Below are 10000 nucleotides of genomic sequence, written 5' to 3'. Positions count from 1 at the left end.
TTCATTAATCAATTTATATTTATCATTCGCAATTTCTTATATTGTCAATTTTTCTTTTTTCATCAAAAACAGATTTTTCATAACTTTTCTTATCGAAAAAAATTTAATTTTCTTGTAAAATCTATTATTGAACTTTAATTTATACCGTCATGTTAATATATTTATAATTTTTCTTCCGGGGTACTCTGAGCGATATGTACAGAATGAGGGAACCGACATGACCGGGAGACTTTGCGCCATACGCGTAGGACGGGCGAACCGACATAACTCGGATAATTTCTTTTAATTTCTCGAGAAATAACATAATAACTGGTATGTTTTTCTTTCATTAATCAATTTATATTTATCCTTCGCAATTTTTATATTCTTAATTTTTTCTGTTCTTTCATCAAAAATTGATTTTTCGTAACTTTTCTTATCGAGAAAAAAAAAAATTATTTTTTTGAAAAAATCTATCATTGACCTTTCATTTATACCGTCATGTTAATATACTTATAATTTTTTTTTACTCTGAGCGATATATATAGAACGGGCGAACCGACATGATCGGGGACTTTGCGCTATACGCGTAGGACGGGGAACCGACATGACCGGGGACTTTGCGCGTACGATCGAGCTATGGTCGAACCGACGTGACTCGGGTTTTTTTTCTTAATTTCTCGAAAAATAACGTTATAACTGGTATGTTTTTTTTCATTAATCAATTTATATTTATCCTTCGCAATTTTTTATATTGTTAATTTTTTCTGTTCCTTCATCAAAAATTGATTTTTCGTAACTTTTCTTATCGAGAAAAAAAAAATTTAATTTTTTTGAAAAAATATAATATTGACCTTTCATTTATACCGTCATGTTAATATAAATTATAATTTTTCTTTACCGGGGAACTCTGAACGATATATATATAGAACGGGCGAACCGACATGACCGGGGACTTTGCGCCATACGCGTAAGACGGGCGAACCGACATGACCGGGGACTTTGCGCGTACGATCGAGCTATGGTCGAACCGACGTGACTCAGGTGTTTTTTCTTAATTTCTCGAAAAATAACCTTATAACTGGTATGTTTTTTTCATTAATCAATTTATATTTATCCTTCGCAATTTTTTATATTGTTAATTTTTTCTGTTCTTTCATCAGAAATTGATTTTTCGTAACTTTTCTTATTGAGAAAAAAAAATTTAATTTTTTTGAAAAAATATAATATTGACCTTTCATTTATATTATACCGTCATGTTAATATAAATTATAATTTTTTTTTACCGGGAACTCTGAACGATATATATATAGAACGGGCGAACCGACATGACCGGGGACTTTGCGCCATACGCGTAGGACGGGCGAACCGACATGACCGGGGACTTTGCGCCATACGCGTAAGACGGGCGAACCGACATGACCGGGGACTTTGCGCGTACGATCGAGCTATGGTCGAACCGACGTGACTCGGGTGTTTTTTCTTAATTTCTCGAAAAATAACCTTATAACTGGTATGTTTTTTTCATTAATCAATTTATATTTATCCTTCGCAATTTTTTATATTCTTAATTTTTTCTGTTCTTTCATCAGAAATTGATTTTCGTAACTTTTCTTATTGAGAAAAAAAAATTTAATTTTTTGAAAAAAATATAATATTGACCTTCATTTATACCGTCATGTTAATATAAATTATAATTTTTTTTTACCGGGGAACTCTGAACGATATATATATAGAACGGGCGAACCGACATGACCGGGGACTTTGCGCCATGCGTAGGACGGGCGAACCGACATGACCGGGGACTTTGCGCCATACGCGCAGGACGGGCGAACCGACATGACCGGGGACTTTGCGCCATACGCGTAAGACGGGCGAACCGACATGACCGGGGACTTTGCGCGTACGATCGAGCTATGGTCGAACCGACGTGACTCGGGCATTTTTTTCTTAATTTCTCGAAAAATAACCTTATAACTGGTATGTTTTTTTTTTCATTAATCAATTTATATTTATCCTTCGCAATTTTTTATATTCTTAATTTTTCTGTTCTTTCATCAAAAATTGATTTTTCGTAACTTTTCTTATTGAGAAAAAAATTTAATTTTTGAAAAATATAATTGATATGACCTGACCTTTTCATTTATACCGTCATAATTATAAATTATAATTTTTTTACCGGGGAACTCTTGAACGATATATATATAGAACGGGCGAACTGACATGGGACCGGACTTTGCGCCATAGTATATATACGGGCGAACCCCGAATGACCGGGGACTTTGCGCCATACGCGTAGGACGGGCGAACCGATATGACCGGGGACTTTGCGCTATACGCGTAGGACGGGCGAACCGACATGACCGGGGACTTTGCGCCATACGCGTAAGACGGGCGAACCGACATGACCGGGGACTTTGCGCGTACGATCGAGCTATGGTCGAACCGACGTGACTCGGGTGTTTTTTTCTTAATTTCTCGAAAAATAACCTTATAACTGGTATGTTTTTTTTTTCATTAATCAATTTATATTTATCCTTCGCAATTTTTTATATTCTTAATTTTTTCTGTTCTTTCATCAAAAATTGATTTTTCGTAACTTTTCTTATTGAGAAAAAAAAAATTTAATTTTTTTGAAAAAATATAATATTGACCTTTCATTTATACCGTCATGTTAATATAAATTATAATTTTTTTACCGGGGAACTCTGAACGATATATATATAGAACGGGCGAACCGACATGACCGGGGACTTTGCGCCATACGCGTAGGACGGGCGAACCGACATGACCGGGGACTTTGCGCTATACGCGCAGGACGGGCGAACCGACATGACCGGGGACTTTGCGCGTACGATCGAGCTATGGTCGAACCGACGTGACTCGGGTGTTTTTTCTTAATTTCTCGAAAAATAACCTTATAACTGGTATGTTTTTTTTTTCATTAATCAATTTATATTTATCCTTCGCAATTTTTTATATTCTTAATTTTTTCTGTTCTTTCATCAAAAATTGATTTTTCGTAACTTTTCTTATCGAGAAAAAAAAAATTTAATTTTTTTGAAAAAATATAATATTGACCTTTCATTTATACCGTCATGTTAATATAAATTATAATTTTTTTTTACCGGGGAACTCTGAACGATATATATAGAACGGGCGAACCGACATGACCGGGGACTTTGCGCCATACGCGTAAGACGGGCGAACCGACATGACCGGGGACTTTGCGCCATACGCGTAAGACGGGCGAACCGACATGACCGGGGACTTTGCGCGTACGATCGAGCTATGGTCGAACCGACGTGACTCGGGTGTTTTTTCTTAATTTCTCGAAAAATAACCTTATAACTGGTATGTTTTTTTTTTCATTAATCAATTTATATTTATCCTTCGCAATTTTTTATATTCTTAATTTTTTCTGTTCTTTCATCAAAAATTGATTTTTCGTAACTTTTCTTATCGAGAAAAAAATTTAATTTTTTTGAAAAATATAATATTGACCTTTCATTTATACCGTCATGTTAATATAAATTATAATTTTTTTTTACCGGGGAACTCTGAACGATATATATATAGAACGGGCGAACCGACATGACCGGGGACTTTGCGCCATACGCGTAGGACGGGCGAACCGACATGACCGGGGACTTTGCGCTATACGCGCAGGACGGGCGAACCGACATGACCGGGGACTTTGCGCGTACGATCGAGCTATGGTCGAACCGACGTGACTCGGGTGTTTTTCTCTTAATTTCTCGAAAAATAACCTTATAACTGGTATGTTTTTTTTTCATTAATCAATTTATATTTATCCTTCGCAATTTTTATATTCTTAATTTTTTCTGTTCTTTCATCAAAAATTGATTTTTCGTAACTTTTCTTATCGAGAAAAAAAAAATTTAATTTTTTTGAAAAAATATAATATTGACCTTTCATTTATACCGTCATGTTAATATAAATTATAATTTTTTTACCGGGGAACTCTGAACGATATATATAGAACGGGCGAACCGACATGACCGGGGACTTTGCGCCATACGCGTAGGACGGGCGAACCGACATGACCGGGGACTTTGCGCTATACGCGACATGACCGGGGACTTTGCGCCATACGCGTAAGACGGGCGAACCGACATGACCGGGGACTTTGCGCGTACGATCGAGCTATGGTCGAACCGACGTGACTCGGGTGTTTTTTCTTAATTTCTCGAAAAATAACCTTATAACTGGTATGTTTTTTTCATTAATCAATTTATATTTATCCTTCGCAATTTTTTATATTCTTAATTTTTTCTGTTCTTTCATCAAAAATTGATTTTTCGTAACTTTTCTTATCGAGAAAAAAATTTAATTTTTTTGAAAAATATAATATTGACCTTTCATTTATACCGTCATGTTAATATAAATTATAATTTTTTTACCGGGGAACTCTGAACGATATATATATAGAACGGGCGAACCGACATGACCGGGGACTTTGCGCCATACGCGTAGGACGGGCGAACCGACATGACCGGGGACTTTGCGCTATACGCGCAGGACGGGCGAACCGACATGACCGGGGACTTTGCGCGTACGATCGAGCTATGGTCGAACCGACGTGACTCGGGTGTTTTTCTCTTAATTTCTCGAAAAATAACCTTATAACTGGTATGTTTTTTTTTCATTAATCAATTTATATTTATCCTTCGCAATTTTTTATATTCTTAATTTTTTCTGTTCTTTCATCAAAAATTGATTTTTCGTAACTTTTCTTATCGAGAAAAAAATTTAATTTTTTTGAAAAATATAATATTGACCTTTCATTTATACCGTCATGTTAATATACTTATAATTTTTTTTTACTCTGAGCGATATATATAGAACGGGCGAACCGACATGACCGGGGACTTTGCGCGTACGGTCGGGCCACCGAACCGACATGACTCGGGCATTTTTTTCTTAATTTCTCGAAAAATAACGTTATAACTGGTATGTTTTTTTTCATTAATCAATTTATATTTATCCTTTGCAATTTTTTATATTGTTAATTTTTTTTGTTCCTTTATTAAAAATTAATTTTTCGTAACTTTTCTTATCGAGAAAAAAATTTAATTTTTTTGAAAAATCTATTATTGACCTTTCATTTATACCATCCTGTTAATATATTTGTAATTTTTTTTACCAATTTGTATAATGATAATGATCATCGATCGAAGTCTAAGTTCCAGCGTACCTCCGCTCGGTCTGTCGCTACAGCGGTTTTGCACCATAAGCGGCCGTGCATTAGCCCGGTCGGCGCCGACATGGTGGCCGGCCGTTCGGTTACTGTAAGAGAAGCGACGGTCCGGTGCGGCCGGGCGGAGCAGCGTCGGGCGCGTGTCCGTTCTACGATCTCGGTCGAGATACGGTACACCGCTCCTCGGGAAATACTTTCTCGACTGTTTCTGTCCGGTTCTTACCGATCTTTCTCCACACTGCATAGCCGCGAGTCGGTGTCTATGACCGAATGGCTCTTGAGCGGCAAAGCGACCTATAGGGGGACGCTGGTGACCTGTATGTATGGCTTTTGCCATGTGTACTTGTACGACTGAGCATCAACTTTTAGCCTCGAGCGATCGGGCCTTTCTAACACCTAAGGATATATAAATCCCTAGGGCGTACGGGCGTGTCGAATAGTTCTTGGTGGCTTGCAATACGACACGTTTCGTATGATGAGCTTTGAGTTTGTAAAAGTGAGAGAAAAGAAACGACGTGCGATGTTATTGTAACACCACGTTGTTAAATAAAACACAATATTATATTATAATTTTTATATATATGATATTGTGAAGTATGATTCTTGAAATTGTGAATGAACGGGGCATATTGTGGAAGTGCTGATATTACATTGGGATATGCCTCAGCGTGAATTTATATTACGCGCTTTATGAAATTAAATTTTTTCAAAAGGTTACCAAATGTTTAGCATGCTTGATACGTGCTCGAATATTTATAAAGACCTATTGTAGTCGATCGGTGAGGGGGCACAGACGACGAAAAATATATATATGTCAAAATTGGCAAAATATATTAATAATAAACTAAGATCCCTGGTTGATCCTGCCAGTAGTCATATGCTTGTCTCAAAGATTAAGCCATGCATGTCTCAGTACATGCCGAATTAAGGTGAAACCGCGAATGGCTCATTAAATCAGTTATGGTTCATTAGATCGTGGACACATTTACTTGGATAACTGTGGTAATTCTAGAGCTAATACATGCAAACAGAATTCCTCTCAGAGATGGGAGGAATGCTTTTATTAGATCAAAACCAATCGGTGGCGGACGGCTCGTCCGTTCGTCCATCGTTTGTTTTGGTGACTCTGAATAACTTTGTGCTGATCGCATGGTCATCTAGCACCGGCGACGCATCTTTCAAATGTCTGCCTTATCAACTGTCGATGGTAGGTTCTGCGCCTACCATGGTTGTAACGGGTAACGGGGAATCAGGGTTCGATTCCGGAGAGGGAGCCTGAGAAACAGCTACCACATCCAAGGAAGGCAGCAGGCGCGCAAATTACCCACTCCCGGCACGGGAGGTAGTGACGAAAATAACGATACGGGACTCATCCGAGGCCCCGTAATCGGAATGAGTACACTTTAAATCCTTTAACGAGGACCAATTGAGGGCAAGTCTGGTGCCAGCAGCCGCGGTAATTCCAGCTCCAATAGCGTATATTAAAGTTGTTGCGGTTAAAAAGCTCGTAGTTGAATCTGTGTGTCACAGTGTCGGTTCACCGCTCGCGGTGTTTAACTGGCATTATGTGGTACGTCCTATCGGTGGGCTTAGCTCCTTGCGGGCGGTCCAACTAATATCCCATCGCGGTGCTCTTCACTGAGTGTCGAGGTGGGCCGATACGTTTACTTTGAAAAATTAGAGTGCTTAAAGCAGGCTACCTTTGCCTGAATACTGTGTGCATGGAATAATGGAATAGGACCTCGGTTCTATTTTGTTGGTTTTCGGAACCCTGAGGTAATGATTAATAGGGACAGATGGGGGCATTCGTATTGCGACGTTAGAGGTGAAATTCTTGGATCGTCGCAAGACGGACAGAAGCGAAAGCATTTGCCAAAAATGTTTTCATTAATCAAGAACGAAAGTTAGAGGTTCGAAGGCGATCAGATACCGCCCTAGTTCTAACCATAAACGATGCCAGCCAGCGATCCGCCGAAGTTCCTCCGATGACTCGGCGGGCAGCTTCCGGGAAACCAAAGCTTTTGGGTTCCGGGGGAAGTATGGTTGCAAAGCTGAAACTTAAAGGAATTGACGGAAGGGCACCACCAGGAGTGGAGCCTGCGGCTTAATTTGACTCAACACGGGAAACCTCACCAGGCCCGGACACCGGAAGGATTGACAGATTGATAGCTCTTTCTTGATTCGGTGGGTGGTGGTGCATGGCCGTTCTTAGTTGGTGGAGCGATTTGTCTGGTTAATTCCGATAACGAACGAGACTCTAGCCTGCTAAATAGACGTAACTTATGGTATCTCGAAGGCCCTCGGCTTCGGTCGGTGGGTTTTTACTACCAACGTACAAACAAATCTTCTTAGAGGAACAGGCGGCTTCTAGCCGCACGAGATTGAGCAATAACAGGTCTGTGATGCCCTTAGATGTTCTGGGCCGCACGCGCGCTACACTGAAGGAATCAGCGTGTTTTCCTGGCCGAAAGGCCCGGGTAACCCGCTGAACCTCCTTCGTGCTAGGGATTGGGGCTTGCAATTATTCCCCATGAACGAGGAATTCCCAGTAAGCGCGAGTCATAAGCTCGCGTTGATTACGTCCCTGCCCTTTGTACACACCGCCCGTCGCTACTACCGATTGAATGATTTAGTGAGGTCTTCGGACTGGTGCGCGGCCAATGTCTCGGCATTGCCGATGTTACCGGGAAGATGACCAAACTTGATCATTTAGAGGAAGTAAAAGTCGTAACAAGGTTTCCGTAGGTGAACCTGCGGAAGGATCATTAACGAATGAAACATACAAAAAGAGAATGCGTAACAAACAAGAGAGATAAACAAGGAGAAGGATAAAATGGAATTTCGATTCCATTACTAAATACCAAAATGTACTTTGTACATCGAACGAATAATGAAATCACGGAACGATGGCTTACGTGAGGAGGGAAAGAAAAAGAAATCCCTTCCGTCCGTTGTATCCGTTGATTTCGATCATTTTCGAATTTTTTTTTCTTACCAGACACGAAAATTCGACACGAAGAGAGAGGGAATAACGATAAATAAGCTCGAAGAGACGCTTGCGTGAAGGTCTATTTATCGAATAAACGGACCCGCCGTCTCGACGAGATGAATGTCGTTATGGTACGCAAAAAGATACAAAGGGACGCTTGCGTGAGATCGTCGTCGTCGTGTGTGCGTTTACGGATGCATATACGGACGCGATCCGCCGTCTCGATGATGTATATTTTTAATAAAGATTTATAAAGGTACGGTTTGCACGTACGTGTACGTATCACGTATGTATATGCATAATGGTATATACAAAATGATAAAAAAGAAAAAAGCGCTTGCGTGAGGTCGAATTTTTAAATGACCCGCCGCTTTAATAACATTACGTCCCTACTGAAATATATTGAAAACACAAAAATAAAATGACAAATGGCTTGACAACACAATAAGGCGCTTGCGTGAGGTCTTTTTTAAATAGACCCGCCGTCTTTATGAACGTATATGCGTGCGTTGCGTATGTGTATGTATATAGATACGTGCAAGAAAAGTACCAAATTCACATTTCTGTACCTCCTTTCTCTTTTTTTATTTTCGTTGCCTGAGCTCCCGTTATAAAACGGGAGATGGACGAGGACCGCACACCAAGACTTTGGGATCGAACGAAGCTGTCGAGATAATGATAATCGAAAAAGCGGTAAGGACAAGTAGCGCGTCGATAGTAAAACGAAATCGAAGGATGGACGAGCCGCCGTCGAACTTTGTTTCGCGACGTTCTCTTCGATGGATACCAGTTCGACCTCTTTTCTCTTATACGCTATAATCATTCTCGAATCGTGCTTCCTACCCATGGGTGGATGGTGTGATGGTCGTCGTCGTTGTAAGCTTTAAACCGACGAAACCAAGAACGGCGAAACCAAGATGCATCGCGTCGACGTGAGCCCGATTTTATCGCTTCTTATTTAAAAGTTGAAACGTTGTTCGTTCAGAGGGGAATATCGAATTATGTTCGATTATACAGAGAGGCCATCGTGTCGTGAGTCGGACACCCGTACCGTTAGCGGATATTCGCTTCGGAAATTGGGAGGTAAGACCGCTCGAGGCCAACCGAAATTCGTATCCCATCGAATTTTATCGAGAATGCAATATATACCTGAACGAATTATAGTTTTCAATATCGAATTTTTTAAGCGTATGGGCTCTGCGACCATGCTTCGAAGAAGAGTCGTTCTCTCCAGGTTGAGCGACGGTTTAAAAAAAAAGGATTCAGTATCGGGGTATCCTCGTCGTTTCCTTAATATAAAAAATAAAAAAGAAAAATACGATTACCCTGAACGGTGGATCACTTGGCTCGTGGGTCGATGAAGAACGCAGCTAATTGCGCGTCAACGTGTGAACTGCAGGACACATGAACATCGACATTTCGAACGCACATTGCGGTCCACGGATACAATTCCTGACCACGCCTGGCTGAGGGTCGTTCACGTAACCCAAATACTGCTTGCGTTGCGTATCGTTACTCTTCGTACATTTGATCCTTTTTTTCTCTTTTTGTAATCCCCGCCGTCGTTCTTTAAAATCGAACGTTTCCGAGTCGGGTGTCAAAAATCGAGGAAAGGACAAGTTACAAGGAGGAAGATGCGCGACGTACGAGCGATTGTTGGACGTTCGTTGGCGTTCGTCGCGGTCGTGACCGAGACTACAGAATCGAAATGCATGTGCTAGCGTGTGGTATGTAACAATGAAAATGTCACGGACCTGCGTGAGTGTTCTCGGTGTCGTGAGTCGTCCGTTTTACGTAACGGATGACCGCCC

At 40.4% G+C, this 10000-nt stretch overlaps 2 non-coding genes across 2 annotated transcripts; both read left to right on the top strand.

Moving 5' to 3' along the window:
- The first annotated feature begins 6050 nt into the window (after nt 1–6050).
- Nucleotides 6051–7968, top strand: LOC133667785 (small subunit ribosomal RNA). Its single transcript, XR_009833388.1, has one exon. It is a non-coding gene; the product is annotated as a small subunit ribosomal RNA (ribosomal RNA).
- A 1543-nt stretch (nt 7969–9511) lies between these two features.
- LOC133667752 (5.8S ribosomal RNA) lies at nt 9512–9665 on the top strand. The gene has a single exon (XR_009833355.1). It is a non-coding gene; the product is annotated as a 5.8S ribosomal RNA (ribosomal RNA).
- Nucleotides 9666–10000: the final 335 nt, after the last annotated feature.

The sequence above is a fragment of the Apis cerana genome, unplaced genomic scaffold (assembly GCF_029169275.1).
Source record: "Apis cerana isolate GH-2021 unplaced genomic scaffold, AcerK_1.0 scaffold3_AcerK, whole genome shotgun sequence".
Lineage (NCBI taxonomy): Eukaryota > Metazoa > Arthropoda > Insecta > Hymenoptera > Apidae > Apis > Apis cerana.
This window is presented reverse-complemented; position numbering and strand designations above follow the sequence as displayed.